The sequence below is a fragment of the Eleutherodactylus coqui genome, chromosome 12 (assembly GCF_035609145.1).
Source record: "Eleutherodactylus coqui strain aEleCoq1 chromosome 12, aEleCoq1.hap1, whole genome shotgun sequence".
Taxonomy (NCBI): Eukaryota; Metazoa; Chordata; class Amphibia; order Anura; family Eleutherodactylidae; genus Eleutherodactylus; species Eleutherodactylus coqui.
The window spans coordinates 20050791-20078162 of record NC_089848.1 but is presented as its reverse complement, the minus strand read 5'-3'; the positions used below and the strand labels follow the sequence as shown (position 1 = coordinate 20078162).

The 27372-nt window shown below is 42.8% G+C and overlaps 1 protein-coding gene and 1 long non-coding RNA gene across 5 annotated transcripts in view; one reads left to right on the top strand and one right to left on the bottom strand.

The window, feature by feature from the left end:
* The window catches only part of LOC136587011 (uncharacterized), a 162939-nt gene extending 149637 nt beyond the window's left edge, over positions 1-13302 (bottom strand). For both annotated transcript variants that reach the window (XR_010787406.1, XR_010787407.1), the window contains exon 1: positions 13232-13302. This is a non-coding gene — a long non-coding RNA (uncharacterized lncRNA). The remainder of the gene's footprint in view (positions 1-13231) is intronic.
* TPK1 (thiamin pyrophosphokinase 1) overlaps positions 1-27372 on the top strand; it is a 585523-nt gene that overhangs the window by 536536 nt on the left and 21615 nt on the right. The window lies entirely within an intron of this gene.

The window sequence follows — 27372 nt, the reverse complement described above, 5'->3', positions numbered from 1 at the left end:
GATTCTACTTTGGAAAAAAAAAACACCATTAGAATTCTGTCACTTATATTTCTCCATAGTTGGCTTGTTTGAGAAGCATTTCGCTCCTCCATTGTGCTGTCAGCAGCACACCTCATGATGCATTTGAAGTTTCAAAGACAATAGTGGGATGTAAGTAATTCTAAGCAAGGTAATTATGCATAAAATAATAAGTGGATCTTGCTGCGCTATGCCTAGGAACAGAAAAGAGAATTCAACAAATATTTGACTCAACCACATATAAATTTACTAGCTGATATACCCGGCTTCGCCCGAGTTAATTTGGTACTGGTGTTTATCTGGTGTTCACACGGAAAATCTTATGAAGTCGTGGTTACTTTAGAGATACCGCGAAAAACATATGTTCACCATTTTGCATGGTTCTTTGCTTTACCCAGGAAACACCACAGGGAGGTAACCATGCGACGTTTCCTTTATATAAAAGGACATCAGGAAGTGAGAGAATTAGATTCCATACGTAAAATTTGGACGCTAATTCTTTTGCACTTAGAATTGAATAATCGAGTTGGGACCAATTAACTTTTCCTATTTATGACATAATCAATGCCCGTGCCAAATTTCAAGTTTCTATGAAATCCGGAAGTGAGAGAATTAGATTTCATACGTAAAATGTGGGCGCTAATTCTTTTGCGCTTAGAATTGAACAATCGAGGTGGGACCCATTAACTTTTCCTATTTATGACATAATCAATGCCCGTTCCAAATTTCATGTTTCTATGACACCAAGAAGTGAGAGAATTAGATTCCGTACGTAAAATTTGGACGCTAGTTCTTTTGCGCTAGAATGAATAATCGAGTTGGGACCCATTAACTTTTCCTATTTATGACATATTCAATGCTTATGGCAAATTTCATGTTTCTATGACATTGGGAAGTGAGAGATTTAGATTATGTACGTAAAATTTCGACGCTAATTCTTTTGCGCTAGAATTAAATAATGGAGTTGGGACCCATTAACTTTTCCTAGTTATGACATAATCAATGCTCGTGCCAAATTTCAAGTTTCTATGACACCGGAAAGTGAGAAAATTACATTCCGTACGTAAAAGTTGGACGCTAATTCTTTTGCGCATAGAATTGAATAATCGAGTTGGGACCCATTAGCTTTTCCTATTTATGACATAATCAATGCTCGTGCCAAATTTTAAGTTTCTATGACACCGGAAAAGTGAGAAAATTACATTCCGTACGTAAAAGTTGGACGCTAATTCTTTGCGCATAGAATTGAATAATTGAGTTGGGACCTATTAGCTTTTCCTATTTATAACATAATCAATGCTTGTGACAAACTTCACGTTTCTATGACACCGGAAAGTGAGAAAAATACATTCCGTACGTAAAATTTGGACACTAATTCTTTTGCACATAGAATTGAATAATCGAGTTGGGACCCATTATCTTTTCCTATTTATGACATAATCAATGCTCGTGCCAAATTTCACGCTTCTATGACACCAGAAAGTGAGAAAATTACATTCCGTACGTAAAATTTGGACGCTAATTCTTTTGCGCATAGAATTGAATAATCGAGTTGGGACCCATTAACTTTTCCTATTTATGACATATTCAATGCTTATGGCAAATTTCATGTTTCTATGACATTGGGAAGTGAGAGATTTAGATTATGTACGTAAAATTTCGACGCTAATTCTTTTGCGCTAGAATTAAATAATGGAGTTATGACCCATTAACTTTTCCTAGTTATGACATAATCAATGCTCGTGCCAAATTTCAAGTTTCTATGACACCGGAAAGTGAGAAAATTACATTCCGTACGTAAAAGTTGGACGCTAATTCTTTTGCGCATAGAATTGAATAATCGAGTTGGGACCCATTAGCTTTTCCTATTTATGACATAATCAATGCTCGTGCCAAATTTTAAGTTTCTATGACACCGGAAAAGTGAGAAAATTACATTCCGTACGTAAAAGTTGGACGCTAATTCTTTGCGCATAGAATTGAATAATTGAGTTGGGACCTATTAGCTTTTCCTATTTATAACATAATCAATGCTTGTGACAAATTTCACGTTTCTATGACACCGGAAAGTGAAAAAAATACATTCCGTACGTAAAATTTGGACACTAATTCTTTTGCACATAGAATTGAATAATCGAGTTGGGACCCATTATCTTTTCCTATTTATGACATCAATGCTCGTGCCAAATTTCACGCTTCTATGACACCAGAAAGTGAGAAAATTACATTCCGTACGTAAAATTTGGACGCTAATTCTTTTGCGCATAGAATTGAATAATCGAGTTGGGACCCATTAACTTTTCCTATTTATGACATATTCAATGCTTATGGCAAATTTCATGTTTCTATGACATTGGGAAGTGAGAGATTTAGATTATGTACGTAAAATTTCGACGCTAATTCTTTTGCGCTAGAATTAAATAATGGAGTTGGGACCCATTAACTTTTCCTAGTTATGACATAATCAATGCTCGTGCCAAATTTCAAGTTTCTATGACACCGGAAAAGTGAGAAAATTACATTCCGTACGTAAAAGTTGGACGCTAATTCTTTGCGCATAGAATTGAATAATTGAGTTGGGACCTATTAGCTTTTCCTATTTATAACATAATCAATGCTTGTGACAAACTTCACGTTTCTATGACACCGGAAAGTGAGAAAAATACATTCCGTACGTAAAATTTGGACACTAATTCTTTTGCACATAGAATTGAATAATCGAGTTGGGACCCATTATCTTTTCCTATTTATGACATAATCAATGCTCGTGCCAAATTTCACGCTTCTATGACACCAGAAAGTGAGAAAATTACATTCCGTACGTAAAATTTGGACGCTAATTCTTTTGCGCATAGAATTGAATAATCGAGTTGGGACCCATTAACTTTTCCTATTTATGACATATTCAATGCTTATGGCAAATTTCATGTTTCTATGACATTGGGAAGTGAGAGATTTAGATTATGTACGTAAAATTTCGACGCTAATTCTTTTGCGCTAGAATTAAATAATGGAGTTGGGACCCATTAACTTTTCCTAGTTATGACATAATCAATGCTCGTGCCAAATTTCAAGTTTCTATGACACCGGAAAGTGAGAAAATTACATTCCGTATGTAAAAGTTGGACGCTAATTCTTTTGCGCATAGAATTGAATAATCGAGTTGGGACCCATTAGCTTTTCCTATTTATGACATAATCAATGCTCGTGCCAAATTTTAAGTTTCTATGACACCGGAAAAGTGAGAAAATTACATTCCGTACGTAAAAGTTGGACGCTAATTCTTTGCGCATAGAATTGAATAATTGAGTTGGGACCTATTAGCTTTTCCTATTTATAACATAACTAGCATACCCGTCGCACGTTGCTGCGAAGACAGACATACATACATACATTCGTTTTTATATATCTAGATAACAACCAATCACAGCGCAGCTTTCAAGTTACCTCAGCGGTATAATATATAACAACCAATCACAGCACAGCAGCTTTCATGTTACCTCAGCAGTATAATATATAGCAACCAATCACAGCACAGCTTTCATGTTACCTCAGCGGTATAATATATAGCAACCAATCACAGCACAGCTTTCATTTTACCTCAGCATTCTCAATATCCAGCAATTGTCTTGCGAAACGTTCGGCTGATGCATCATTTTGTAGTTGAACATGCTTGCTCGTTATGCCTTTTGCTTTTGTGCTTGAGATGGAAATCAAACGATCTTTGTCTGGGGGGCATAACTGTCGACGATCCTCGCACGCGTGCCACCTATCATAGGATAGATGTACTATGCCAGTAATCTTCCCAGGAGTGTACTCAACAACTTCCCAAAGTTTCATGGTGATTAGATGAATGGTGTAGTAGCGCCAAAAGGACAGACAGACATACATTCCTTTTTATATATATATATAGATGACATCAGGAAGTGAGAGAATTAGATTCTGTACGTAAAATTTGGACGCTAAATATTTTGCGCTTAGAATTGAATAATTGAGTTGGGACCTATTAACTTTTCCTATTTATGACATAATCAATGCTCGTGCCAAATTTCAAGTTTCTATGACATTGGGAAGCGAGAAAATTAGATTCCGTACGTAAAATTTGGATGCTAATTCTTTGGCGCTTAGAATTGAATAATCGAGTTGGGACCTATTAACTTTTCTTATTTATGACATAATCAATGCTCGTGCCAAATTTCAAGTTTCTATGATATTAGGAAGCGAGAAAATTAGATTTCGTACGTAAAATTTGGACGCTAATTCTTTTGTGCATAGAACTGAATAATCGAGTTGGGACCCATTAGCTTTTAATATTTATGACATAATCAATGCTTGTGCCAAATTTCAAGTTTCTATGACATTGGAAAGTGAGAAAATTAGATTCCGTACATAAAAATTTGGACGCTAATTCTTTTGCGCTTAGAATTGAATAATCGAGTTGGGACCCATTAGCTTTTCCTATTTATGACATAATCAATGCTCGTGCCAAATTTCAAGTTTCTTTGACATTGGGAAGCGAGAAAATTAGATTCCGTACGTAAAATTTGGACGCTAATTCTTTTGCGCTTAGAATTGAATAATCGAGTTAGGACCCATTAACTTTTCATATTTATGACATAATCAATGCTCATGCCAAATTTCAAGTTTCTATGACATTGGGAAGCGAGAAAATTAGATTCCGTACGTAAAATTTGGGCGCTAATTCTTTTACGCATAATATTGAATAATCGAGTTGGGACCCATTAGCGTTTCCTATTTATGACATAATCAATGCTCGTGCCAAATTTCATGTTTCTACGCTATCGGGAAGTAAGAGAATTAGTGGCAATGTTGGAAATCGAACGATCTACGTGGGGGGGGTCGTAACCGTCGACGACGCTCGCGCACGCGCCATTTATCATAGAATATTTGTACTATGCCTATAATCTTCCCAGGCGTGTACTCAACAACTTCCCAAAGTTTCATGGCGATCGGATGAATGGTGTAGTAGCGCATAAAGGACAAACAGACACACACACACACAGACATACATTCAATTTTATATATATAGATCAATGCTTGTGACAAATTTCACGTTTCTATGACACCGGAAAGTGAGAAAAATACATTCCGTACGTAAAATTTGGACACTAATTCTTTTGCACATAGAATTGAATAATCGAGTTGGGACCCATTATCTTTTCCTATTTATGACATAATCAATGTTCGTGCCAAATTTCACGCTTCTATGACACCAGAAAGTGAGAAAATTACATTCCGTACGTAAAATTTGGACGCTAATTCTTTTGCGCATAGAATTGAATAATCGAGTTGGGACCCATTAGCTTTTCCTATTTATGACATAATCAATGCCCGTGCCAAATTTCGAGTTTCTATGACACCAGGAAGTGAGAGATTTAGATTCCGTACGTAAAATTTGGACGCTAATTCTTTTGCGCTTAGAATTGAATAATCAAGTTGGGACCTATTAACTTTTTCTATTTATGACATAATCAATGCACATGCCAAATTTTAAGTTTCTATGACATTGGGAAGTGAGAGATTTAGATTATGTATGTAAAATTTGACGCCAATTCTTTTGCGCTAAAATTAAATAATCGAGTTGGGACCCAATTACTTTTCCTATTTTGGAGATAATCTATGCTTGTGCCAAATTTTATGTTTCTACGACATCGGGAAGTTGGAGAACTTTTGGCGAGTCAGTCAGTGAGGGCTTTCGTCTTTATATATATACTAGCTGATATACCCGGCTTCGCCCGAGTTAATTTAGTACTGGTGTTTATCTGGTGTTCACACGGAAAGTCTTATGAAGTCGTGGTTACTTTAGAGATACTGAGGAAAAACATATGTTCACCATTTTGCATAGTTCTCTGCGTTACCCAGGAAACACCACGTGGAGGTAACCATGCGACGTTTCCTTCATATAAAATGACATCAGGAAGTGAAAAAATTAGATTACGTACATAAAATTTGGACACTAATTCTTTTGCGCTTAGAATTGAATAATCGAGTTGGGACCTATTAAGTTTTCATATTTATGACACAATCCATGCTTGTGTCAAATTTCATGTTTCTATGACATTGGGAAGTGAGAGATTTGGATTATGTACGTAAAATTTGGACGCTAATTCTTTTGCGCATAGAATTGAATAATGGAGTTGGGACCCATTAGCTTTCCCTATTTATGACATAATCAATGCTCGTGCCAAATTTCCCGTTTCTTTGACACCGGAAAGTGAGAAAATTACATTCCGTACGTAAAATTTGGACGCTAATTCTTTTGCGCATAGAATTGAATAATCGAGTTGGGACCCATTAGCTTTTCCTATTTATGACATAATCAATGCTCGTGCCAAATTTCACGTTTCTATGACACCGAAAAAGTGAGAAAATTACATTCTATGACACTGGAAAGTGAAAAAATTACATTCCGCACGTAAAATTTGGACGCTAATTCTTTTGCACATAGAATTGAATAATCAAGTTGGGACCCATTAGCTTTTCCTATTTATGACATAATCAATGCTCATGCCAAATTTCCCGTTTCTATGACACCGGAAAGTGAGAAAATTACATTCCGTACGTAAAATTTGGACGCTAATTCTTTTGCGCATAGAATTGAATAATGGAGTTGGGACCCATTAGCGTTTCCTATTTATGACATAATCAATCCTCATGCCAAATTTCCCGTTTCTATGACACCGGAAAGTGAGAAAATTACATTCCGCACGTAAAATTTCGACGCCAATTCTTTTGCGCTAGAATTGAACAATCGAGTTGGGACCCATTAACTTTTCCTATCTATGACATAACTAATGGTCGTGCCAAATTTCCCGTTTCTATGACATTGGGAAGTGAGTGATTTAGATTATGTACGTAAAATTTCGACGCCAATTCTTTTGCGCTAGAATTGAATAATCGAGTTGGGACCCAATTTTCCTATTTTGGAGATAATCTATGCTTGCGCCAAATTTCATGTTTCTACGATATCGGGAAGTTGGAGAACTTTTGGCGAGTCAGTCAGTGAGTGAGTCAGTGAGGGCTTTCAGCTTTATATATATACTAGCTGATATACCCGGCTTCGCCCGAGTTAATTTGGTACTGGTGTTTATCTGGTGTTCACACGGAAAATCTTATGAAGTCGTGCTTACTTTAGAGATACTGAGGAAAAAAAATATGTTCACCATTTTGCATAGTTCTCTGCGTTACCCAGGAAATACCACGGGGAGGCAACCATGCGACGTTTCCTTTATATAAAATGACATCAGGAAGTGAGAGAATTAGATTACATACGTAAAATTTGGACACTAATTCTTTTGCGCTTAGAATTCAATAATCGAGTTGGGACCCATTAGCTTTTCCTATTTATGACATAATCAATGCTCGTGCCAAATTTCCCATTTCTATGACACCAGAAAGTGAAAAAATTACATTCCGTACGTAAAATTTCGACGCCAATTCTTTTGCGCTAGGATTGAATAATCAAGTTGGGACCTATGAACTTTTCCTATTTATGACATAATCAATGCTCGTGCCAAATGTCCTGTTTCTATGACACCGGAAAGTGAAAAAATTACCTTCCGCACGTAAAATTTCGACGCCAATTTTTTTGCGCTAGAATTGAATAATCGAGTTGGGACCCATTAGCTTTTCCTATTTATGACATAATCAATGCCTGTGCCAAATTTCTTGTTTCTTTGACACCGGAAAGTGAAACAATTACATTCCGTACGTAAAATTTTGACGCCAATTCTTTTGCGCTAGAATTGAATAATCGAGTTGGGACCCATTAGCTTTTCCTATGTATGACATAATCAATGCTCGTGCCAAGTTTTCCCGTTTCTATGACACAGGAAAGTGAAAAAATTACATTCCGTACGTAAAATTTCGACGCCAATTCTTTTGCGCTAGAATTGAATAATTGAGTTGGGACCCATTAGCTTTTCCTATTTATGACATAATCAATGCTCGTGCCAAATTTCCTGTTTCTATGACACCGGAAAGGGAAGAAATTACATTCCGTACGTAAAATTTTGACGCCAATTCTTTTGCGCTAGAATTGAATAATCGAGTTGGGACCTATTAGCTTTTCCTATTTATGACATAATCTATGCTCGTGCCAAATTTCCTGTTTCTATGACACCGGTAAGGGAAGAAATTACATTCCGTACGTAAAATTTGGACGCTAATTCTTTTGCGCATAGAATTGAATAATTTAGTTGGGACCCATTAGCTTTTCCTATTTATGACATAATCAATGCTCGTGCCAAATTTCCCGTTTCTATGACACCGGAAAGTGAAAAAATTAGATTCCGCACGTAAAATTTTGACGCCAATTCTTTTGCGCATAGAATTGAATAATTTAGTTGGAACCCATTAGCTTTTCCTATTTATGACATAATCAATGCTCGTGCCAAATTTCCTGTTTCTATGACACCGGAAAGTGAGAAAATTAGATTCCGTTCGTAAAATTTGGACGCTAATTCTTTTGCGCATAGAATTGAATAATCGAGTTGGGACCTATTAGCTTTTCCTATTTATGTCATAATGAATGACCGTGCCAAATTTTAAGTTTCTAAGGCATTGGGAAGTGACAGATTTAGATTATGTACGTAAAATTTCGACGCCAATTCTTTTGCGCTAGAATTGAATAATCGAGTTGGGACCCATTAGCTTTTCCTATTTATGACATAATCAATGCCTGTGCCAAATTTCTTGTTTCTTTGACACCGGAAAGTGAAAAAATTACATTCCGTACGTAAAATTTTGACGCCAATTCTTTTGCGCTAGAATTGAATAATTGAGTTGGGACCCATTAGCTTTTGCTATTTATGACATAATCAATGCTCGTGCCAAATTTCCTGTTTCTATGACACCGGAAAGGGAAGAAATTACATTCCGCACGTAAAATTTTGACGCCAATTCTTTTGCGCTAGAATTGAATAATCGAGTTGGGACCTATTAGCTTTTCCTATTTATGATATAATCTATGCTCGTGCCAAATTTCCTGTTTCTATGACACCTGTAAGGGAAGAAATTACATTCCGTACGTAAAATTTGGACGCTAATTCTTTTGCGCATAGAATTGAATAATTTAGTTGGGACCCATTAGCTTTTCCTATTTATGACACAATCAATGCTTGTGCCAAATTTACCATTTCTATGACACCGGAAAGTGAAAAAATTAGATTCCGCACGTAAAATTTTGACGCTAATTCTTTTGCGCTTAGAATTGAATAATCGAGTTGGGACCTATTAGCTTTTCTTATTTATGTCATAATGAATGACCGTGCCAAATTTTAAGTTTCTAAGGCATTGGGAAGTGACAGATTTAGATTATGTACGTAAAATTTTGACGCCAATTCTTTTGCGCTAGAATTGAATAATCGAGTTGGGACCCAATTACTTTTCCTATTTTGGAGATAATCTATGCTCGTGCCAAAATTCATGTTTCTACGATATCGGGAAGTTGGAGAACTTTTGGCGAGTCAGTCAGTGAGTCAGTGAGGGCTTTCAGCTTTATATATATATATAGAATGTGAATATTTGCAGATCTGCTCATACTCCCGGCTCGTATATGCTGTAGAATGAGCTGTGGAGTAAATTTACATTGGTATAGTCTGGGTTTTCATAGGATTAATGCTTAAGTGCTGCCTGTATTGTAATATTCGTACTTAAAAGCTATGGACACTTTGGGGTGGGGGTTGGGGTGTGTGTTTTTCTTCTGCATGTATTTTGGGCTGACAATCATTTTGGTAATGTGGTTTAATTAAATGTTTTGCACTGTTCACCTTCTGCAGCTTCTACATATCGCTGTATATAGACACTGCAGTCTAAGGCTGCCTGTCCACGGGCGTTGCGGTATGCCGCGACAGATCGCCGCCGCCCGGGAGCAGGAGCTGGCAGACGGATCTTCACTGTCAGCCTATCTGACAGATAAGCTGACCGCAGAGAACCATGGCAATTCGCAATAATTCTCCGCTCGTGGACAGGGAGGCGGCGCTTTCCATAGCAATGCTATGGAAAGCTTCAGACAGCGTGATTTCACCGCCAGCGGAATCACGCCCGTGGGCAGAATGCCTAAAGGTGCATTTAGACACAAAGATGATCACTCAAAAGATGGCTTTTGAGCGATCATTTAGCATAAACTACTACTTTGTACTAATGCCTATTAGTACCAATTAGTAGCGTGTGAACCGCTGGGAGCTGTAATCAGGGAACAGACCAGCCGCTGTTCTCTGAATATATTCCCTTTGGTCTGCCATGGAGCTGACAGCTGAGACAATGCAATCAGCACTCCCTGGGCAGAAATAAAACAGCGTGCAGTCCTGCCTATCAGCTGTTCTGCGGAACGATGGATTTCATGCCGAACTGAAATCCATCGTTTGGCAGAAAAGCAAAAGATGGGCATATTTACACGCAACAATTCTCGTTTAAAGGATGGCTTTTGAGTGAATTTTGAGCAATAATCATTGTGTCTTAATGGGCCTTAAAGGGGTGGTCTCGCGAAACCAAGTGGAGGTATACACTTCCGTATGGCCATATTAATGCACTTTGTAATATACATCGTGCATTAAATATGAGCCATACAGAAGTTATTCCACTTACCTGCTCCGTTGCTAGCGTCCTCGTCTCCATGGTTCCGTCTAAATTCGCTGGCAGCTTGCTTTTTTAGACGCGCATGCGCAGTCCGGTCTTCTCCTTTCAGCACGAGCCGCTTCAGTGTGCTCCCCGCTACAGCTCTTCTGCGCATGCGCAGATGAGCTGTCACTGCTTGGGAGCGCGCTGGAGCGGCCATTCTGTACCTTCCTCTGTTAGAGGAAGGTGCAGAAACTGGAGCTGCCGTCCGGAGAAGCCGCCCAGCTGTCCTGCCGTCCAGCTGTCCTGCCGTCCAGGTAAGTGATGGGCCGGGGGGGGCTGTCGTCGCTGTCGCCGCTGTCGCTGTGATGCGCCGGGGGGGGTCTGTCGCTGCGATGGGGGGGCTGTCGCTGCGATGGGGGGTCTGTCGCTAGGCCGGGGGGGGCTGTCGCTGCGATGGGGGGGCTGTCGCTAGGCCGAGGGGGGCTGTCGCTGCGATGGGGGGGCTGTTGCTAGGCCGAGGGGGGCTGTCGCTGCGATGGGGGGTCTGTCGCTAGGCCGGGGGGGGCTGTCGCTGCGATGGGGGGGCTGTCGCTAGGCCGGGGGGGGCTGTCGCTGCGATGGGGGGGCTGTCGCTAGGCCGGGGGGGGGCTGTCGCTGCGATGGGGGGTCTGTCGCTAGGCCGGGGGGGGCTGTCGCTGCGATGGGGGGGCTGTCGCTAGGCCGGGGGGGGCTGTCGCTGCGATGGGGGGGCTGTCGCTAGGCCGGGGGGGGCTGTCGCTGCGATGGGGGGTCTGTCGCTAGGCCGGGGGGAACTAGCGCTGGGCCAGGGGGGTAAGTGATGGGTCGGGTGTGATGTTCACTGACAGGTGAAGGCCCCGGAGCCCAGCGCTGGGCTCCGGGGCCTTCACCTGGGCTGAGGGTCTAGCGCTGGGGAGCCGGGGGCTAGCGCCGGTTACCTGCTGCCTGGCGGTGGGTGACTGGTCGGCGGCTGCGGGGCGTCTGGTCGGCGGCGGCGGCTGCGGGGCGTCCGGTTGCCATGGAGACACAGCTGGCAGCGTCTCGGGAGCGCGCACGTCGGGCTGCAGCGAGCGACGGGGAAAGAGCCGGCGGCCATCTTGGGGAAACTTTTATAAGTTGCTGAAACGCTGGAACGGTAAGTACAAACCAGCTAGGAAAGTCATTTACAGGGGTAATTAGTAATGTATGTTTAATTAGGGGGATTGGGCAAAAAAAAAAATCACTGCTTCCTCGAGACATCTCCTTTAAGTCTCAATAGGAGATCCGTCAGTGTGCTGGACTGACTGCTTGGTTTTCTTATCTCTTCTCTCCTGCAAGTTCTTATTAGCTATTTTATAACCACAACAAAGTTTTATCTTTTTAAACAACTTGTGTTTAAATGATAGCCAATGTGATTGCTAGCGAAAGTGCAAACCATAGAATGGTAGAGTTGGAAGGGACCTCCAGGGTCATCGGGTTCAACCCCCTGCTCAGTGCAGGATCACTAAGTCATCCCAGACAGATATTTGTCCAGCCTCTGTTTGAACACTTCCATTGAAGGAGAACTCACCACCTCCCTAAACTGATGTGTTTGTGCTAAAAATCCCTAGCCACAATTGAGCTATTAACCCCTTAAGGACCAGGTTGTTTTGTACCTTAAGGACCAGACACTTTTTAGGGATTTTACCCATGTGGCGGTTTTACTGCTCCATTTTTTTTCCTTTAGCTACCAAAATTATTTTTGCTGCGTTTTTTTTCCCGTGACATATTGGACTATTTTTTAATATCTTTTTCACTGACTTTTTTTTCCGTTTTTTAGTTTTATTGGGGGTAAAATGCTAAAAAAAATGATTTTTTTAACATTTATAGTTTTTAAAAAATTTTTTTTTTATATTTACACTAAAATAAAGTATGGAAATGGGTTCCTCTATTTATTTCGGACGTTTTGATATATAGTATGTATGGTTTTGGTTTACAGGGCGCATACGGCGACGGTTTTTGTTGGCGTCTGCTTTGTGTTATTCTCTTTTTTATGTATGTATTGTTGTTTTATTGTTATTTTGTTTTACTGATGTATGTAATTGTGTTTTTTACTATCTGTGTCCCCCATGACGTCATATAAGACCTCTGGGGGACACTCACTTTTTTTTTTTAGCTTTATTTGACATTTTCCCACTGTAGCTGGGCAGTCCATAGGACCCTCAGTTACAGCTCTGCATAGCAGGGAATCCCGGGAGGTCACATGACCCCCCGAGGCTCCCGTAGTGAAAGAACTTCTTACTTTCACTTTGCCCCGACAGTGCTCATTGAGCACTGTACATCGGGGAAGCAGAAGGCAGGAAGGGTTAAAAACCCCTCCTGCCTTCTGCTCCAGGTTATCAGCTGTCACAAACAGCTGATAACCCGTACCTGACTCTGACTGATTGCAGAGGCAGGAGGCTTAGAGCACCGCCGTATTTTTACAATCGGTGGTCCTCAAAGCCCAGGACCAGCCGCCGTATATATACAGTGGCTGGTCCTTAAAGGGGTTCTGTCATTACAATCTGTATTTTTTTTTCTCCAGTAAATCTGCCCCGCTGGCACAACCTGTGGTAAATAACACATATAAAACGTTTTTTTCAGAAGTAGTACTTACCTAGGCTCCATTTTTCACCTCCATGCTCTGTTTACATCTTCAGCCCCTCCTGCTAGGAGGTCATCTCCCAGCACCCCTTGCTGTGCTGACCACTTCCGCCCTCACAAAGCTACTTCCGCCCATCCAGTGCAGTGAATAGTCCTGCCTGCAGTCTACCAAAATCTGCTAGTGTTTCTCCCTGGGTCTCTGAACACCCAGAGTTTCCCAAGGGCCTCCAGATCTTCCCTGCAATCTCACAGTAGCCACTCATAGCAGTCACTCATAGCAGTCACTCATAGCAGTCACTCATAAAAATCACTCCACATGGTAAAAACAGGAATATTCCCCATGCAATGTATTGTATGAGTGTATGTATATATACATTTATCTATGCGTATATGTATCAAGATGTGTGTGTATAGATGTATGTATGTGTGTGTGTGTATATATATATATATATACACATATATACATACATACACACACACACATATAATATGTATAGTAATATATCTACACACTGCATAGGACATGTACGTTCCACGCTTACACCCATGTGCGGCTGCCCTCAGAGAGACAAAAAAGTGCACAAAAGTGTGCGCATCTGCACTTACATCTGTATAAAGCTGGTCTTATTGTATGTATATATGTATGTCCTGTTGTACCGCCTCTAGCTTGGATACAAGATGTGATACAGGGGGCATGCAGGCTCTAGTACCCTGTTGTACCACCTCTAGCTTGGATACAAGATGTGATACTGGCAGGCATGGAGGCTCTAGTACCCTGTTGTACCACCTCTAGCTTGGATACAAGATGTGATACGGGTGGACATGGAGATTCTAGTACCCTGTTGTACTACCTCTAGCTTGGATTCAAAATGCGAAACGGACGGGCATGGACGTTCTAGGACCCTGTTGTATCGCCTCTAGCTTGGATACAAGACGTGATATGGGTGGGCACGCTGCCACTTGGGATGCATTATGCATTGACACTTGGGGGTCAGGATAACAGCATGCTGACAATAGAGGGCAATGTATAGCTTTATGTCTTTGGTGATGTTAAATTCATTCTCTGTGGCTGATTTTACACAAGTGAGCACTATATCAGCACGAGAAACTCAAACCAATATCTCGCATGGCAAATATGCGAGTGTGTCTGCCAGTGCAGTGCGCCTTGTAAGAACAATGCCTTGTGATGTGCGTATGTGTGTATCATATATATACACATACATACATACATACATACATACATACACACACCGCTGTAGGAGCAACTGTAAGAAACAAAATAAATGGTGGGAATACGGCGGCCGCCTGATCTTTCACGCACATAGTATTCATAGGGGAGGTCCTATATTTTCTCGGTCAAGTATTAACGAGAGAGAAACCACAGTAATCATAGGCTTAGTTTTGTCCCAATATACGGCCGTGACAATCATGGCCGCATAAGGGAAGAAAATTACATTCGCCTGAAACCGCCATATACACACACACAGACAAATAAAGCTAGATAGATATATGTGTGTATATACACATAAACATATAGATGAATAGACGCGGATGGATAGACGGGCAGATGCAGACGGATAAATGCAGACGGATAATTACAGACGGATAGATGGATAAATACAGATGCATAGAGAGATAAATGTAGACGGATAAATACAGACGGATAGACGGATAAATACAGACGGATAGACACAGACGGGTAGACAGATACAGATAGCATATATATGCATATATATATATAATTTTATTTATATATATATAAAAAAGCATATATGTGTGTGCATACATATATATATGCATAAATATATATATATATATGCATATATATGCATATATACATATATGCATATATACATATATGCATATATACATATATATATATATATATATATACATATATACATATATATGCATATATACACATATACATATGCATATATACGCATATACATATGCATATATACGCATATACATATGCATATATACGCATATACATATGCATATATACGCATATACATATGCATATATACACATATACATATATATATATATATATACATATACATATATATATATATATATATACACATATATGCATATATATATGTATATATGCATATATTTATATATGCACACACATATATATGTATATATGCATATATTTATATATGCACACACACATATATATATATGCATATATTTATATATGCACACACATATATGCTTTTTTATATATATACTTTTATTTATATATATATATTTATATAAATAAAATATATATATGCTTATATGCAGAAGCTTGCATTTCCATTGGCTAATAGAAATATATTCTGCCTGACAACAGTGTCAGGGATACATTTCTATTGGCCGAGAGGCAGCAGAAGCTTGCATTTCCATTGGCTAATAGAAATGTATTCTGCCTGACAACAGTGTCAGGGATACATTTCTATTGGCAGAGAGTGTGCACGTGTAAAGTGCTCCCAGGCGAGCGCGAGCGCGCCGCAGACTCGCGCATGCGCAGTCGTGCCGTTGTCTCGCGCGGCTACCTTCATTCCGCGCTTCCTCACAAGACAATGTACGCACACGTCACTAGTGACGTATGCGTACATTGACCTGAAGGAAGCGGAAGGTAGGCAGTGTACGCTTTTTGACCGGATGGAAGAAAATCGGGTGCTGGAGGTCACGTGACCGAATTGACAAGCGGCTCCAGGAGAAGATTTGGGATAAGAAGAAGAGGTAAGCAGGCTGCCTGGGGAGCAATAGGTAAGTATAAAATTTTTTGTTTTTAATGACAGAACCCCTTTAATGGGTTAAGGAAGCTTAATGAATCATGGCAGCATGATCTCTTGGATTTTAATTATTTGACGAATTTGGGGTTATTTTATATGGGGTGATCTATTCAGTTTTTTGTACTACATTTTTGCTTAAAGGGGTTGTCTCGCGGCAGCAAGTGGGGTTATACACTTCTGTATGGCCATATTAATGCACTTTGTAATGTACATTGTGCATTAAATATGAGCCATACAGAAGTTATTCACTTACCTGCTCCGTTGCTGGCATCCCCGTCTAATTCTGATGTCTTCTTGCTTTTTTAGACGCGCTTGCGCTGTGCGGTCTTCTTCCTGGTGAATGGGGCCGCTCGTGCCGGAGAGCTGGTCCTCGTAGCTCCGCCCCGTCACGTGTGCCGATTCCAGCCAATCAGGAGGCTGGAATCGGCAATGGACCGCACAGAGCCCACGGTGCACCATGGGAGAAGACCCGCGGTGCATTGTGGGTGAAGATCCCGGCGGCCATCTTGGTGAAGGAAAGAAGAAGGAAGACGTCGCAGAGCGGGGATTCGGGTAAGTACCGTAATACCTTTTTTTTTTTTTTTTTTAACACATCCTTTGGGGTTGTCCTGCGCCGAACGGGGGGCCTATGGGAAAAAAACAAAAAACGTTTTGGCGCGAGACAACCCCTTTAATTTTCATTTGTTCTTTTTAATCATGGATAGGTGAAGGGATAATTGTTTATTTTTGGGGATATTTGAATATCATATATTTTATGTATGGTGATATGAGGAGTTTGTTACTGAGATGATATATTTCTATTTTAGCTATTATTTTCTTTTTTTAAAAATTGCAAGCGCTAAAACATCCTATAACATCTTTCTGGTATGCATCAACAGTACTGACATTTTATCTAAAGCCTTGGACTTCATCATGTGTTCACAATACTATAATTGCAGGAATTCTTGAAGTGCTTGCATCTTTTTATGTGGATTAATAAATGAGGACTGTTTCCAGGTCTTCAATAAATCGTTTCAGCTGCAGATAGAGTTGCCACCTTTGTCACGAAAAAAGATTGTCCATGGTTAAAAACGGGCGTGGCTTGGGGCATGGCTTATCACGGCATTCTTTCCTCCTTTATCTCCTGGATCCCGTCCAGCGGCTGTGCGCATGTGCGGGATCCAGGCCAGCGCGTTCTCGCAAGTAGATGACATTTAGTGTGAATCGCATGCCATCTACTTGCGAGAATACGCTGCAGACACTCGCATACAATCTACACATATATAATAATATACATGAGATACCCAGGTTACCCCAGCATGGTCCATATCACTATATACATGAGATATACTTTCCCTGTATATATTGATGCTGATGTAACCTGGATCTATCCTATACATAATTATATGTACAGCTGGTATAACATATACCATCTAAACATACAAGATTACATGAAGTACATGGTACATACCTCGTACCGCATGTACTGCTCCTCCGCTGTCCTCCTTGGGTCCCGACACTGTCACTGCAGGGCCGGACGGACATCCATCCTGACTCCCATACATCACACACAACTCCACTACATCCATCCTGATCCCAAGACATCACACACACAGCTCTACTACATCCATCCTGATCCCCACACATCACACACACGACACCTCTATATACATCCTGATCCCCACACATCACACACACAGCTCAGCTACATCCAACTTGACCCCCACACATCACACACCTAGCTCTAGTACATCCATCCTGACCCCCAGACATCACACACACAGCTCTGCTACATCATCCTGACCCCCACACATCACACACAACTCCGCTACATCCATCCTGATCCCCAGACATCACACACACAGCTGCTCTACATCCATCCTGATCCCCAGACATCACACACACAGCTCTGCTACATCCAACCTGACCCCCACACATCACACACACACAACTGCACTACATCCATCCTGATTCCCACACATCAGACACACAACTCCGCTACATCCATCCTAATCCCCAGACATCACACACACAGCTGCGCTACATCCATCCTGATCCCCAGACATCACACACACAGCTCTGCTACATACAACCTGACCCCACACATCACACACAGCTCTACTACATCCATCCTGACCTCCACACATCACACACAACTCTACCACATCCATCCTGACCCCACACATCAAACACAGCTCTACTACATCCATACTGACCCCCACACATCACACACAGCTCTGCTACATTTATCGTAACCCCCACAGATCACACACACAGCTCCACTACATCCATCCTGACACCCACACATCACACATAGCTCTACTACATCCATCCTGACCCCCACATCATACACAGCTCTACTACATCCACACTGACCCCCACACATCACACACAGCTCTACTACATCCATCCTGACCCCCACACATCACACACAGCTCTACTACATCCATCCTGACCCCCCACACATCACACACAGCTCTACTACATCCATCCTGACCCCCAAACATCATACACAGCTCTACTACATCCATCCTGACCCCCACACATCACACACACACAGCTGTACTACATCCATCCTGATCCCCACACATCACACGACAGCTCTATATCCATCCTGATCCCCACACATCACACACGCAGCTCTACTACATCCATCCTGACCCCCACACATCATACACAGCTCTACTACATCCACACTGACCCCCACTCATCACCCACAGCTTTGCTACATCCATCTTCACCCCCCACAGATCACACACACAGCTCCACTACATCCATTCTGATCCCCAGACATCACCCACACAGCTCTGCTACATCCATCCTGACCCCCACACATCACACACAGCTCTGCTACATCCATCCTGACCACCACACATCATACACAGCTCTACTACATCCACACTGACCCCACACATCACACACAGCTCTGCTACATCCATCCTGATCCCCACACATAACACACACAGCTCTGCTACATCCATCCTGATCCCCACACATCACGCACAGCTCTGCTACATCCATCCTGACCCCCACACATCACACACAGCTTTGCTACATCCATCCTGAACCCCACACATCACACACAGCTTTGCTACATCCATCCTGACCCCCACACATCACACACAGCTCTGCTACATCCATCCTGACCCCCACACATCACACACAGCTCTGCTACATCCATCCTCACCCCCAGACATAACACACACAGCTTTGCTACATCCATCCTGACCCCCACACATAACACACACAGCTCTGCTACATCCATCCTGATCCCCAGACATCACACACACAGCTCTGCTACATCCATCCTGACCCCCAACACATCACACACACAGCTCTACTACATCCATCCTGATCCCCACACATCACACACACACGACACCTCTATATCCATCCTGATCCCCACACATCACACACACACACAGCTCTGCTACATCATCCTGACCCCCACACATAGCTCCACTCCCTCCCTCCATCGCTCAGACACACCCACACCCACACCCACACCTACACCTACACCTACCTGCAGAGTCTTACATTTACTGAGCTCCCCATGGTCATGTAATCCCTGACTCCTCCCACAGAGGAGGCATCATCTGAGGCCCTGGAAGCTACCGGCTCTCAGGTCTGTGTTTCACCTGATTTTTAGGACTGCTGGAAGAGGGTTAACCGGCGCTAGGGGGCAGTGCAGGCTCTGAAAATACCGGCCTGTAATAGGGACGGTAAAAAAAATAAAAAGGCACCGGCCTCACAGAAACAATACGGGCCAGGCCGGTGGATTACAGGCTGGGTGGCAACCCTAGCTGCAGAACTAGATACACACCATGTACAAGAATGACACTGTTTCTAGAAAGAACTGGCCTTTTATTCTAATCTCATGCAACCCCTTTAAATGTTGATCTCTTAGGGTGACTACCCACTACAGTTTTTTTTCACTGCGAAATTCGCAGCGTTTTTCTCCTGCAGGGGTCTATGGGACTTGTAATGTTAAAACCGCGATCGCGCAAAATCGCAATTTAACGCGAAATCGAGATTTTAACATTACAAGTAGTGGGTAGTCACCCTAAAGGGGCAATGTAGGGGTATAGCTTATTCATGACCTCATCTATCAATGCTAAAGCCAACATGTTGCCCTACAAAATGGAGCATACGTATGGCGAGTATGCTTTACATCCAGAAATGAACTGCCCTCAGCAAGTGTTGATTCGTGATATAGAAAGTCAGTTAGTGTTTACTTTAATTCTCATGTAGCAATGATTAAGAGGGGCATGGTACCTCTCATTATTGTCCTAGAGAGGATGTGCTGCTGACAATCGGTAATTTTTATGGATGCCCACATATAAGGTGCGCTCAACAACAAACATATGCTATTTCGCTGCTCAGTATGTTTACACCGAGTAATAATTGGTTCACCCTGTGTAAAGGACCCTTTTAAAGCATGTGCTTTTAAAGCAACACAGGCATTTATAATGTCACATACATTGCTTAATCAATGACAAACTCTACATGTATGCAATGAGATTGATAAATGATTTACACTCATTCTCAAAAAAAATCCCTCCCTTAGAAGTTGTTGAGATAAATGAAATTTTCTGTGAGATTGTAATGTTGATCTACGTAAGTGATTACAATATCAGAGCAAAAGGATCATTTATTGTGAAAACTGACGCCTTGTAGGGAGGCTCTAGTACCCTGTTGTACCACCTCTAGATTGGATACAAGATGTGATACAGGCGGGCATGGAGGCTCTAGTACCCTGTTGTACTGGCTCTAGCTTGGTTACAAGATGTGATACGGGCGGGCATGGAGGCTGGTGTATTATGTTGGCATCGGAAGTAAAGGGTGGTGACATAATACACCTCTCAGACAACTGGTTCACGCCCCCAGCTTCTGATTGGCTGGGGGCAGAGGACTGCGGTGAGCCTGAGAGCTGCGGGCCCAAGGCTGGGAGCGCTGTTACAGTCAGCGCAGGGCCTGGCCAGCGGCCCCTGCATAGAGGACAGCGGCGAGGCAGGAAACGCCGGGAAAGAGGACAGCGCCGACCCTGGGAGCTGTGGCGGCAGAGGCTGAGGCGCAGGAGGAGAGCGCACCACAACTGAGGTGAGTGAGTGGGGGAGGGGAGGCCAGGCTGCTATGGGATGTCACTATTACGCTGGGGGCCACTATGGGATGTCACTGTTATGCTGGGGGCCACTATGGGATGTCACTATTACGCTGGGGGCCGCTATGGGATGTCACTATTACGCTGGGGGCCACTATGGGATGTCACTATTACGCTGGGGGCCACTGGGGGATATAACTATTACGCTGGGGGGCGCTGTGGGGTGTCGCTACTATGCAGGGGGCCACTGTGGGGTGTCGCTATGACGCTGGGGGCTGCTGTGGGGTGTCGCTATGACGCTGGGGGCCGCTGTGGGGTGTAGCTGTGACGCTGCGGGCCGCTGTGGGGTGCCGCTATTACGCTGGGGGCCGCTGTAGGGTGTTGCTATTATGCTGGGGGCCGCTGGGGGTCACTATTATCGGTGGGGTCAGTGGTGGAGGTCACTATTATCGCTGGGGTATGTTTACATGTGTCGGAAATGGGCAGGGCTGTTTCAAAATAGACAGGGTGCAGACCTTGACTGCTTTTCGGATGCAGAAATGCTGCAGAATTTGCCACAGAAATTTCCGCTGAGGACATTCTGCAGCATTTCCGCATCCAAAAAGCAGTCAAAATCTGCATGCTGTCTATTTTGGAGCAGCCCTGTCCTTTTTAGAACGACAGAAGTAAAATCATATGTCACGATAAGCCCCGCCCCCTGACATGTTGGCACTTTGCAGTAAATATGTAGGTTTTGGGTTGCAGTTTGGGCACTCGGTCTCGAAAAGGTTCGCCATCACTGCTCTAGTACCCTGTTGTACCGCCCCTAGCTTGGATACAAGATGTGATACAGGCGGGCATAGAGGTTTTAGTACCCTGTTGGTCCACCTCTAGCTTGGATACAAGATGTGATATGGTGGGCATGTTGACTCTAATACCCTGTTGTACCGTCTCTAGCTCGGATACAAAATGTGATACAGGCAGGCATGGAGGCTCTAGAACCCTGTTGTACAGCCTTTATTTTGGATACTTGGATACAAGATGTGATATGGGCAGCCATGGAGGATCTAGTACCCTGTTGGGCCACCACTAGCTTGGATGCAGAATGCGATATGGGAGACATGGAGGCTCTAGTACCCAGTTGTACCCCTCTAGCTTGGGTACAAGATGTGATACAGGCAGGCATGGAGACTGTAGTACCCTCTTCTACCACGTCTAGTTTGTATAAAAGATGTCATATGGGGGGGGGGGGGGGGCGTGGAGGCTCTAGTACCCTGTTGTACCGTCTCTAGCTTGTATATAAGATGTGTTATAGGCAGGCATGGAGGCTCTAGTACCCTATTGGGCCAACTTCTGCTTGCATACAGGCATTTAGGCTCTATTATCCCGTTGGGCTGCCTCTAGTTTAGATGCAAGATGTGATATGGATGGGCATGGAGGCATTCATGTTCCATATGGTATGCTGTAGTATATCTGTGCATATTTGCTGTATCTGAGCCCCTGGATTGTGCAAACTTGTAAGCTGTTAAAGTTGGTGTCCCAGATGGCCCCATACATGTTCTATTGGTGATAAATTTGGCGACCAGTCAGGCCACAGAAGTATGGCAATGTTGTGGGGACATTCCTGTGACCCCCCTTGTGTGTGCGACTGAGCATTATCCTGCTGCCTCTTGGGAGCCGCCATGAGAGGAACACATGTGGCTGCAGGATGTCCTGAACATATCGCTGAGCTGTCATTGTCCTTCATAGCACTATTAGGGATGAATGACTGGGACACCAGCAGGGGGCGCAGTGTGCCGCTCCACAGCAAAGGCAGGATTGAGGCACTCACCTCTAGGTCTACAGACAGGAACACAGCAGTCATCAGTGCCCAAACTAAATCTGGATTAGTCTCTAAAGATAGCTCAGTTCCACTCTGCAGCAGTCCAGTTTCATCGTTAAAGGGGTTGTCCCGCGATGACAAGTTAAGTTAAACACTTCTGTATGGCCATATACATGCACTTTGTAATATACATCGTGCATGAAATATGTGCCATACAGAAGGTATACACTTACCTTCCCTGCGCTGGCGTCCCCGTCTCCATGGTGCCGTCTAATTTCAGCGTCTAACCGCCCGATTAGACGCGCTTGCGCAGAAGGGTCTTCTCCCTTCTGGTCGGTCCGGGCACGAGCGGCGTTCTGGCTCCGCCCCTTCTACGCGTCATCGCGTAGCTCCGCCCCGTCACCTGTGCCGATTCCAGCCAATCAGGAAGCTGGAATCGGCAATGGACCGCACAGAGCCCACGGTGCACCATGGGAGAAGACCCGCGGTGCATCGTGGGTGAAGATCCCTGTGGCCATCTTGGAGGAAAAGAAGGAAGAAGTTGCAGAGAGGGGATTCGGGTAAGTAAAATTTTTTTTTTCATTTCAACACATCCCTTGGGTATGTCCTGCGCTGAACGGGGGGGGGGGGGCCTATGCAAAAAAGAAAAACCCGTTTTGGTGCGGAACAACCCCTTTAACACCATTGTAAATGGAGGTATGGTGGGTGTCAGAGGCAGAACACATAATAGGCGCCATTGGACCAAACGTCCTTTAGCCAAGCATTGAGAAATGGTTCTGACAGACACAGAGGCCTGTAATGATGGTGCCACCTGTCTCTGGATGGTGGACAACTAAACAGTTGGAGCTGCTCGTGCTTTTAATATGATTGTCTCTACTGGTGGTCTGTCTGGGGCATCCTTTGCCTGGTCACCATGTGTGCCCTCATGCATCCACTGGTCCCAACACCTCCTAACAGTCTGGTCAGAACGGCCCGTGTGGTGGGCAATTTCTCAATACGACCATCCAGCTTCTCACATTTCTATAAGGCGCTCCCTCTCCACCTCTGTTAAATGGGAGAAATCTCTTCTCTGCATCATAGAGGTGTCTAGTGGTCAACATGCAAATAAGGAAGATGAAATAATACCTCCGCAGCGCCACCTATTGGAAGCAGCGTTCCTTCAAGCCAAAGTCAGACTCTCTATACAAGCCTTGTAACAATGACTGTGAATTAAAGCCAGACTCCATATACAGACAGCTGTTTCAGGGTATTTGCCCTTCATCAGTGTAAGTAGGAGTCTGGCTTTGCTAGTGACGGGGGTCAGAAGCGCTATCTTTTCTCCTTAGGGAGAGCACCTAGATAGTGAGTGAGGAGACTCAAAAGGCCATTCATGCTCCTCCGGGTAATATGCAAATAAGGGAGATGGAATAATACCTCCACATCGCCACCTATTGGAAGACAGCATTCCTTCAAGCCAAAGTCAGACTATACAAGCCAACAAGTGGTCAACAAGCTCTGGAAAAAAAAGTAATTACACACAAGGAGCCTCTAAGAACCTTTTATAGGCCAAGGGTGGAACCACGTTTAGGGCTCCGGTGACAAGACTGTTCATCTAATCACCACAACTCTCGTCATTTACGTATCTGCCTGAGATGGAACTGCATGCCACATTTTGGAGCAAAATGACAACTTCTTTTGAGGGCTTGATTTTTATTTTTTTCTGACAGAGTGCACTTTGATTAGCAGAATAAACTTAATACATTTGGATTTAAAAATAATAATGGTCGCTGCGCCCTGTGATTGTCATATCACTTAAGCAGCAGATGGAACGCTCTATGCATCTGACATTCCCTCATGTAGTAAAAACCGTTGAAAAGAGCTGCAAATGTAGTAAAATCTCAAAAAAACATGAAGTCAAGATTCGAAACAGCAGTTCGATAATGTTATATACATATTCTTGACAGGAGTTCAAAACCGAGTTAGAATTTGATCAGCTGTCATCTGATGAGAAGGATTTCTCACCTCCGGAGCTGTCAAACATACAGCAATGCTTCTTATAATAAACTACTTGCCAGCAAACTCACTTCTGATAGAGAACTTCATTTTTTTCCCCGATTGTAATGGATTGCATCACCAAAGGGAAAAATACTGCAGCATTCTCTTATCTTATTCCAGCTTAAAGCCAATGCAATATTTCTGTGGGCACCGTAAAAATGACTTTTACTTTTAAGACCTACATAATGGAGCTGTTTGTTATGGAGTTATGTTTGATTAAAGCTTACCCTGTCTAATTTCAGGATTGTGCTGCAGCCAACTTATCATACGGGCACTAGCCAAATTTTCTGCTTCCACTGCAGAGAGCAGGGGGAAAGTGACTTACTAAGAAACAGAGGCTTTGCTTGTACTATTACTGTGAAATTGTATTGCATTATTCAAGGGGGTTTAAGAAGGAACCTGCTTCATGTTAAAGTTCACTAAATAGGATCATTGCGAATAACAGGTTAGCGTGCTGCAATGATATAGAGGTTCTTATCCTTTCCAGTCTGGATTTGAATTTGTTATGTGACTTGTGACTCAGTTTTCAATCATGCTTAAAAACTCCAATGCATACAAAAAAACATAAGTCAGCACTTCCAACAAATGAATTAATTGTAATGGCGCACATAAGCCGTGGCTGCAACAAATACAGTAACAGAAACACACGCCTCGACGCTCATACACATTTAATATCTGAATAAAACTGCACAAATCTTGTTTATACTAACTGCATAAAAGTGCAAGATTATTAGCATGTATTTTGATCAAACCATGGAGGCCCATCTGCCATGCTTTGATCAAAATATGTGCTAATAATCCTGTAATTTGATTCGGTTACTATAAACAATAGTTATGCAATTTTATTCAGATATTAAATGTGTATAAGTGCTGAGGCATGTGTTTCTGCTTAAAAAATTCCAGTGAATACCAGTTTTTCATTTAGCCTCTGAAGCCAGATTCTTTTGTCTTACTACATAGTAAGATTAATCAGGATTGCCTAGGCTATTGCATAGTTACATAGTAACATGTCTGGTGATAAAAGGAGATTTGCATCATCCTGTCTGTCACTCAAAGATTTGGGCCTCTTCCTTCCCCCAATAGCCCTTGCTTTACTATCAGCTATCTGCCTCCCCGAGAAGTTCTCTCCTTTCTGAGCTGAGGCTAGGTGGCAAGGATTGACACTGCTCCACTGCTTCTGCCCATGAGAAAGTTAAGCCGCCTGCACACGAGCGGGCCAAATTTCACATGCGGAATCCTGCAGTGGAATCCAATCCTATGCTTGGCCGGTAACCCCTATACCTATCCAACATCTTCTATTCTGTTCTGTGCATGTGCTGGCCGGCGCGCTGGCACACGCCGTCGGTAGGTGATGACGCGGATCCCATGACTTTTCTGCAATGATGATTGAAGAAGGACTGCGGGACAGACGGCTTCCATTGACTTCAGTGGAAGCCGTCTGTGCGGAGCCCACACAAAATCGCAGCATGCTGTGTTTTGTCCTCCGTGAGCGGAAAATGACAATCCATTTCCGCTCGTGGACATGAAATCGTGTATTGGCATAGCTTGCTATGGGCGGTATTTGCTGTGGAATCCAGAGGCAGTTGCCCGCCCCGGATTCCGCAATGCAAATCCTCCCGTGCGCAGGTGGCCTTGGGATTCGTTCACATGTGGCAGAAATCTCTGCCAGTATTCCCTATGTATGGATAGTGTCTGTAAACATCCATTACATGCCACAGAATCATTCCCATTTTGATATTTAGAATGTTTTTTATGCAACAATTTTGAAATAAGTCTTGTGAATATATCTCAGATGTACCCATACATATCTCAGCGGGATCAGTGGACTATACTATGTATATGGGGGTATCCTGGCTCTCCCTAAATGGCAGATGTCAGGGGAAAGAAAGATTGATTGGGAGTGGGATTGTTTTAGGCTACAACCTCCACCTTTATAACCTCAGCCTAAGGCAAGTTTTAGACAAGTGTATTGTCACAGATCCATAATGCGGGCGTGTTACAGATACCATTGCTACCATATGTCATCAGTTTTTTATCTGTATTGTCCTGCCATTGGTTTTATTTTCTACAAGCAAATACAGATCCATGTTTGCCCAATAGTAAATAATACCAATTATTGCAAATACGGAAGCAAAAATGGACAAAAGTAGTACATTCTGTGTTTTTAAATCACAGTCATGTAAAATACGGCTATGTGAATATTATGTATTGCAGTCTGCAAAACACGGCCTAATGCAATATAGTTAATGCATGGTTCTTACAAATACGGCAGCATTCAGAAGATTATAATACCATCTGAATGCTGCCACCTCAAAACTGATTTCATCATCTTTCTGCAAATTCGGTCAACACCCCCAGCAGTCTAACCAATCACAAGCAATGGGTCCATACTTTCACCAACACCACTAGTGTACTGTCTCGGTGTAACATTTGACTGCTGTAACCTTCAA